The sequence below is a fragment of the Leopardus geoffroyi genome, chromosome B4 (assembly GCF_018350155.1).
Source record: "Leopardus geoffroyi isolate Oge1 chromosome B4, O.geoffroyi_Oge1_pat1.0, whole genome shotgun sequence".
Lineage (NCBI taxonomy): Eukaryota > Metazoa > Chordata > Mammalia > Carnivora > Felidae > Leopardus > Leopardus geoffroyi.
In genome coordinates, this window is record NC_059341.1 from 1916301 (window position 1) to 1925173 (window position 8873).

Genomic DNA, 8873 nt, shown 5'->3' on the forward strand with positions numbered 1-8873 from the left:
TCACTGCTAGTTATTAATGAATTTGGAATTAGAGTACTTTTCTTGCTGCTACTACTTTTTATGGTGGTCTGTTCAGAAAGTGGAATTTTAACGGCGTGTTCTGCTGTCTCAGACTCTCTGGGCTTCCAGCCCCTGTATACATTTTAAATTTAAAAAACGAAGCAGACGGGCGGCTGGGTGGCTCAGTCGGTTGAGCGACTGACTTCAGCTCAAGTCATGATCTCACCGTCTGTGAGTTTGAGCCCCATATCCGGCTCTGTGCTGACAGTTTAGAGCCTGGAGCCTGCTTCAGATTCTGTGTCTCCCTCTCTCTCTGCCCCTCCCCTGCTCATGCTCTCTCTCTCTCTCCTTCAAAAATAAATAAAAACATGAAAAAATTTTTAAAAAGGAGCAGAAAAAGGTTTGGGGACAGTTGTCTTCACTTCTGAGGTTGAACTTTCCTCCATGGCACTGTTGGTTTAGGAAGCACAGCCCTTCCTTCTCAGCCTGGGGACATCTGTCATGACATCTTAGGGAAGTGGCCAGCAGTTTTAGGTGGACATATTGACAGTGCGGAGCCGTTCGAGAGCCTCCCACCTTTTTCTAAGGAGACTGAAACAGAAAAGTAAGCCCTCTGGCAACATACAGGTTGAGCAGTGGCCCCACCTGATTTTTGGCAGAGGTAAGTGAAGGCGCTCCGTCCACGCCAGACTGGCCGTGCCGGGGGGATGGGTGTCCCTGTCCGGCACGTGCGTTGCCTTTTCCCATACGCTGCGGTCCAAGCGTGGATCTGTCCCCGAGGCCAGTTAGCTGAGGACAGGAGATAGAGCCTCAAATGCCCCCCACCCTTGACACGATGCTCAGTGTGCTCAAGGCCTCCTGCCATCTGGGCGTTCCCTTGGACAATCCGACAAAACACGGTAATTTCAGAGAAATCTTCTCACGCTGCTGAGGGTAGTCGTGCTGGTGATGCAAAGAAAAGGGAAGGTAAAGTCCTCCTGAACGTTTAAGACCCTCTCTCGCACGTGTCGGCCTGGGAATAAAACAGCCCGCCCTGGGATGGAAAATATATGCAATTTTGTTGGGAATTTAGACACGGCAGAAAGGGTCCGGGGGCTTTGAACTCTTTCCATCTGAAGACGAGTATGTAGGAGACACGTTGGCATTTGAGAGCAGCTGAGGAAAATGCTGTCACCCTTAGACCACACGCACCTGGCAGAACCTCGGCTGGGTGCTCCCAGGCCGGTGCGTCCAGCCCATGTGAGTGTTCTAACAGATGGGCGCCTGAGGTCGATGCTGATGAAAACGCCCTTGGCTTTGTGACCCAGGAGCCGAGAGCGAAGGACGTTAGCGTCGGCTTTTAAGAGGCTCTTCAGACCTGCATTTTCCACAGGGATCGTGTCATCAGCCCGTGTTAGTTCGCTGCACTCTTTGCTCGCCAGGCCTGGCCGTGGCTCACACGTCTGTGTCCCGAGAGAGCTGTTCTGCGTTGCTGTAAAGCCGCCGTCCGTGCTCCGTGTCAACAGATTGTCGTCGGTGCTATGGCTTGGCCGCTGGCTGATGATACAGGTGTAAATGTGCTGGAGGAGGTGGTTTTGACCCTGTGCTGGTGTCTGATTCAGAAAGCTGACCACAAAGACAGCGGGCTTGGCCCGTTTCTCCCCTCCCCTAAACCCCCTGCCTTTTCTGTGGGACTTTCCACCTCCTGGCACAAAAGGGGTAGAGTGTATTTCTGCATCACGTGACTCCCCCAGCCACGTGACTGCATGTGGTCGGTAGAATGAGGGGAAACCCCAGTCTGCCGCCTCCAGACCTTGGAGTCCTATGTTCCCCGGGCCCCGAGCCCTCACCGCGAGAAGAACACGCCCCGGCCCGCCCATGATGCCAGGAAGGAGAGAGGGGGACACCCCATCAGCCCTCCCGAGCCCAGCCGAGCCCAGCCCATCCACAGGCGTCTGGGAAAGTAAGTGCTAAGTGCTGGGCACCACTGAGGTTCTGCGGTGGTTTGTACGCTGGGTGTGCCAGGGCGCAAATAGCGGAACGTTTCAAGTAGGAAATTCAGTGTCGTATCGCTCCCCTCCTCACCAGGACCCCGTTCTAGGCAGCAGTCACCTTCTCTACGGAGGCATCTGTGAGAGGCGACCCTGCGTGGGCGTGTTCGCTGAGAACAAAGATTGTGGCCGATGGTTGCATATCCAGTGCCAACGTTTTTCTCCTGGGGCCTGGTGAATGCTCGCTGGAAGCGTGACTGATGGGCCCCCATCATCTGTAATCATTGCACCTCGGTAAACAAAACGGGGTGAGGGAAAAGAGGATTTGCATGTGTTAGGGAAGCGATCCTTCACATTTAGTACTCTTGGAGAAACACACCGGGGTTGAAAACTACTCCCTGTGCTGCCTGTAGACATCACTGTGAAATGCCACTCCTTTAATTAAGTGATTAAAATAGAGCCCTGTTTCATTCTTCAGAGGAGCGCTTAGATGTGCCAGGCAGGTGGTAATCGTATTCTCACTCTGGCCCTTCCGTGATTCCATTTGTTTGGTTACAGCTTCGGTGCTCTATCAGTGGTGGTATAGATTAATGCCTTTTTTTTTTTTTAATTAATGTTCATTTTCTGTTTTTGAGAGAGAGGACAGAGTGTGAGTAGGGGAGGGGCAGAAAGAGGGAGACACAGAATCCAAAGCAGGCTCCAGGCTCCGAGCTGTCAGCACAGAGCCCGGCGCGGGGCTCGAACCCACAGACTGCAGGATCATGACCTGAGCCGAAGTTGGATGCTCAACCGACTGAGCCCCCAGGCGCCCCTAGATTAATGCCTTTTTTCATCACATTGGGGTGATTTCTAAGAGCTGCTTGTTTAGACAGATGAATGGGGGTGGGCCGTGGCTCCTCACATTGTATGGCTCTGCTTCCACGGTCCTCCCCTTTATCTGGAGGTACGGGATGCGTCCACTGACGGAGTTCCGGCTGGATTGCACTTTCCTCTACAGTCAGGTGCAAATCCACAGGACTCTGGGCAGCTAAGCAGAGCGGCTCATATCGACAGAACCTTTGTCAGCTCCCAAGTCTTAAAAAGGAGGACAAAGGACAGATTCTCACGTGCCCTGTGATAATCCTGTCGCTCCTCTGGGTCGTCCATAAACTCTGTGGATTGTTGGGAAATCATTGCAGCATTCTGGAATTTACTACATTCTTAGTATTATGTTCCTTTGGTCATCCTTTTCTCTAAACGTGTTTGTTAGTACCGTGTGGGGAGGATTTTATACATCTGACTTTCCCCACATTGCCTGACACAGGAATCAGTAGATATTTCTGGATTATCCACAGGCACAGCCATTTCTCTGTTTTAACTTCATTTATGTATTATGGTAAATCATATGCTCTTTTGAATGGTTTTGCCATAGTTACTAGAAGGATTCTTTGGTGAACCAAAGTGATGACTTTTTGATAACAAATTAATAGCCCATTTCCTTTGGACAATACCATTTTTTAATGTTGACATTTGAGAGAGAGAGAGAGAGAGAGCGCAGGTGGGGAAGGGGCAGAGAGAGAGGGAGACACAGAATCCAAAGCAGGCTCCAGGCTCCGAGCTGTCAGCACAGAGCCCGACGCGGGGCTCAAACTCAGGAACCGCGAGATCATGACCTGAGCAGAAGCCGGACGCCCAACCGACCGAGCCACCCAGGCGCCCCTGGACGGTACCGTTTTTAAGAGCAAATGAAGAACGTGGCAGTGTCTCGCCACATCAGGAAGGTTCAACACCTACTGCAGGGTTTGGAAACGAGATGGCCGAGTTTGAGAAAATCGTCAAGACGGTCTGGCCTTGCATGCGGGGAAAGCAGAGCGGTTTCTGCGGCATTGGCGACATTCGCTCATCTTGTCTTCGCCGTCCAGACCACCGTACGCACCGGTCCCCCTGTGGCCCACCACTTCCTGCCTGGGAAGCCCTGGGTCCTCACTTAATTTTTTTTTGAAGGGCAGACAAATTATCCCCCCCGACCCGCTAATGGTGGCAGAACATATTTGACAAGTAGCCACCTGATGGGAACAGAGGCTCCAAGCGTGTTTTCACGTTCAACTTGAAAAACCCCTCACGGTGGGAGCGGCCCTCCTGCTCCGAGCCGTCTGGCCAGCCCCGGCCTGACTCCAGCGGGTTGAGGTTTTTAATTGCTGAGGTAGCCCAGCCTTCCAGCTTAATGACCGAGAGACAGAATTCGTGTTGAAGCCTCGGCACTAATCTCTGAGCTCCCAGGAGAAGGCGAGGTCCTCTGCAGAGATAATTCACCAAAGTGCCTACTGCCTTCTGCCACATAAAACATGATGCCTTCCTCTTATAGATGGATGGCTGAGATGAAAAATGTGGAAAAAAAGTCGTCTGTCACGTTAAGATAACCTCACCCAAGGCAGCAAATGAAGTGAAGTTCCTCTTTCTGCTCAAACACGTTCCATTTACTACCGAAAATATAGGGATTTTTTTTGTATTATTAATTTTTTTTCCTCCCCACGATAGAGAAAGGAAAAAAGAGAGCAACATCTTACCTGCACTGAGAAAAGCTGAGACTTATAAACATATTGACCTATCATTACTCACCACAAATCATTTTTCTTTCACCAAACAGTGAGGAAATACGCAAATTCAGTTTCTTTCAAAGCAAATCAGTAGGTAGTTGTTCAGTATTAACTAGGTGATTTCGTTTCCCGGAGCTCCAAGTAGGAACGACAAAGGAAATGAGATATAATTCCAAGTGGAAGCAACCAGTGATTAAAGACCTACTAGAGGGATGTATGGTATCTTAAATCAATATAAGTTTTCAAAGTAAAAAAAAAAAAAAAAAAAAAAAAAAATTGCCCAAAGCTTGAAAAAGATGAGTAAGAAATTTGACTTGGTGTTTTGGATGCATGCCGGGACTTGACACGGGCAGGAGCCTCAGTCTGTTGGGCTGGAGGTGGGGACCTCTGTAGTCTCACTGCTTGGTGCCTCTTGCGTGACTCCCTGGGGCTGCCTGCTCTCCGGCCACAGCGAACGCACGCCTGCTTGGCTCATTGACAAAGGGATTGATGGTAACTGTGCATTTACTACGTGCTCATTAAAGTCATCCCTAATTTTGGCGGCTCTATTGCCCAAGGATATTAAGTCCAAGCACTTTGAAGAGTCTGGGTGTGTGAGCGTAAGTGTGCTTGAAGTTTATTATCAATTCCTTCTGGTATTTTTAGTTTATTTAAAATTCATAAATCTCTTAGGCACAAATTACATCATGTTTACCCCATCCATCCCTCCTGGAAGTTAAAGAGAACAAACATGATATTTACAAGTAATGAAGTGAATGAGTCAGAAACATAACCCATTGGCCTGGGGACACGGTGGTGGTGGTTGAACTCCCCAGTGAAGGTTCCCCTCCACGACATCCTGCTGATCGCGGGGCGTGGTATTGACCCCGGCACGTGCTGCCTTCGGTCCGTGCCACAGAAATCTGCTGGGGTGCAGGCTAGGGTTACTACGGGTTCGATATCTCGTTGTTCCGTAGAACTGTGGCCAGGATTTGTGACCACACGGGGCCCGACAAGACCACGGTGCCCTCAGACAACCCCCAAAGTTACCTTTGCGCCATTGTGATGACTTGAGCCATTTGTTCTGACAGAAGTTGTTCACATACAAGCTTGGACATCACATGGAACATGTGGAATATGATGAGAAAGAGTCAGCGTGACCAAAGCAGCCTACAATTAGAGAGATTTTGCAACGATTATTATTTATTTTCAGGGAGAGAGAGAGTGCAAGTGGCGGAGGGGCAGAGAGAGAGGGAGACACAGAATCTGAAACAGGCTCCAGGCTCCGAGCTGTCAGCACAGAGCCCGACACGGGGCTCGAACCCACAAACTGTGAGATCATGACCTGAGCCGAAGTCGGACGCTTAACCGACTGAGCCACCCAGGTGCCCCTACAATTAGAGATTTTTAAAGTTACCTAATCACACCTGTTCTCCAAAAATTATGTATACAAATAATGTATACATTGGGGATTGCTTCCTTTATGCCAGCCATGGATCAGAGGTTCACATTCGACATCCCATTGGCTTTCATGCATGTACGAAATGGAATTGTATTCTTCAATGAAACATTACGCCAAAGCCAACATTTTGAAAATATAAAAACAGAGTTGCTCTGGTTAAAGTGGGAGCAAGGGAGAGGCTGGAGTTCTCTCAGATTGCAGGGTTCTGCTCTTTTTAAAGTGGTTTACTTGGATGTGGGGAACCTCACTGTCCCTATCAGAGATCAGTGACAGAATCGCCAGCTCCGAGGTGGCCCCCAGGTGATCTTAGTGCCCACGTGATATCCAGCACCTGTGTCCTAAAATCTTTTCTTAGGTAGTTTGCAGAAAAGAAAAAAAACAAAGACTGAAAAGCACCGATCTAATGCAAAAACAATCCATTTCATTAAAAAAACCAAAAACCAAAACAAAACAAAACAAAAAAACTTTGACCCCAGAGAGAGCAAGCAATTTGTTCAGGATCCAAAAGCTGGCTAGGGGCCCAGAGCCAGCCACTCCCCGTCTCTCCTGACCCAGGTAAGGAGCACATCACTGTGAAGAATCAGAGGCCACGAGGGCCTTGGAAGGAGACGCGGGATGGTGTTGAGCTGAGTGCAGGGGGTGCTTCGGCATCCCCGCAATGCACGGCCTCAGAGAGGGCGGGTGGCTTTGAAGCCGTTTTCGTTTGATAGAAAACTTCGACGGTCACAACTTTTGTTTCACAACGAAAGCAGAGATTAGCCATGTGCAGTCTTAGTAGCACGGTAAGAAAAGGAGGTGTGTTTTACTTGTGTATTTCAATCAGCGGTGAAATCCTAGGTCTTTGTCACCAACACATACTTTACTCGAGTTTTAAGTGACTCTGGAAAACCTGCGTGACTACGTTGGCGGACTCCGAGCGGCAGAATTGGTTCTAACCCTGGACGTCAGCTTTCAGGGCCTGATACAACAGTCATCTAAGGTTTAACGTATTCGTCTAACAAGCGCTAGAATGAGCAGCGATAAAGCAGTTAATCCACAGTAGATTTAAGCAACTCGGCAAATGCACTGACACATACGTGTACTGTGTTCCGAGTGTGGGATGCACACTCTTTCCGTGGGCTCACGAAACACCCAGACAGACCACGTCCTGGGCCACAAGGTACCCGTGAGCATATTTCAAAGGGTCGCAATCCTGTGGAATATGTTTGCCATCCACAGCGTGGCTCATCTAGAAGTCTCCAGGCGGGACAAGCAAAACATACCACACTTTGGGATATCAAGCAAAACACGTTTAAATATTCCGTGCAGTATTTAGGAACTACAATGGTAATTTGAAAACACTTTGACCTGAATGACAGGGAGAAACCGTATTTGAATCCAAATTATCCAGAGGGAGAAGCTGGACCATGATAGACGGCAAAACCTGGGCCAAATCAGCAGGAAGTCTGGGAGCTGGACCAGGCCCTCGGGGTGGGGACAGGGCTGGGCCTGTACGCATTTCGTCTACCAGACGCTCCCTGAGGAGGGAGGCCACTCCGGGTCTCTAGTCCACCCCCCACCCTACAGAAGGACTCCTTCTCTGGCAGCTCCGGGCTGTGAGGGGCGGGAAGCATATTCCCAAAGTGCGTCTCCAGGAGTCAGGTGGCTCTATGCCTTCCCTTCTCCCGTGTGCACATCTGACAGGTAGCACCGGGGGCTCGCGGTTTAGGGAGGGTCTCACTTGGCCTGCCTGGGCCCCACTGCTGCACACCCTCTCTGGGCCTGCTTCTCGCCGGGGCCTCTGGTGGCTATTCCGTCACTCGTCCTCAAAGGAGCTCCCCGAGTCCTTGTGGGCTCACACGAAAGGTCAAGTCCTTGGTTTCCTCGGTTACTGATTCTCCCTCCCACAGCACACACCCTACGTGTCAGTCATACAGTGAACGTCTTCAGGCTTGGGGCCCACTCCCCAGATCTATCTGTGTGCCTGGTCCCCTTCCGTATTCCAGGCTCTGATCAGCTGGTCAGGTCACCCACCGCTGACCCCTGGTGCGTACACGTCCCCCACTGGCTGTGTCTCTTCCCGCAAAAGGTGGATGCCCAGACTTCTGCTGGAAATCTCCCCTCGCTCCTGTCTCTCAAAGTCATCCTTGGACATGGGTATGGCACAGCCGCAGTCTATATTCAGCTTGTACAAAATACCAAACACAAGTCTTGGGCTCCTTTCCTTCGTCAGCAGATCTCCATGGACCCTCTATGTGGCCACGGGCTCGTGGTGGGTGATGTGGGTGACTTAGAGGCAGGCAGGCCACCTGATTGCAGAGCGTTCTTGGGTGTTCTGGTCTACTTATGCCGTGTCCTGAAAGGCATGTGGTTCTCCACTGTGGGCGGCATGGCCTTGCTCCAGACAGAGCCCACGGGTCTGTGCTGAGGTTACCTTGATGGAGCTGTTGTGTGCCCCACAAGATACATATAACTCCCCCCACACCTAGCTCCCGCGAAGCAGACTGTGCTGGAACGCTGTCCCTGAGGCCCGTGGGGCTGCCGGCACGGATTCCTGGGCCTCGGACACAGATTTCCCTACCCTGGACCCACTCAAAGCTGGGAACCTCTTCTTCCTCCTGGAATACCGACTGAAGCAGGTTTCCATGTGGATATGTGTGTCCAAAGCCAAGGCGACCTTCCAGGCTTCCTGGTAGGATGTGCAAGATAAGGTAACTTGTCTTTACTTGGAGGGTGCGTCCTGGCCCAGACCACTGACCTTTTAAAGTCTTCACTCTGATGTCTCCCCTAGATATCTGTAGGGTTTATCTCCCACCATCTTGAACCTGTGGTCTTACTCGTCCAGTTCAATTAATGTGTTAAGGAGTGGAGCATTGCTGTGGTCCTTAGAATGGCCAGAGGGCCCGG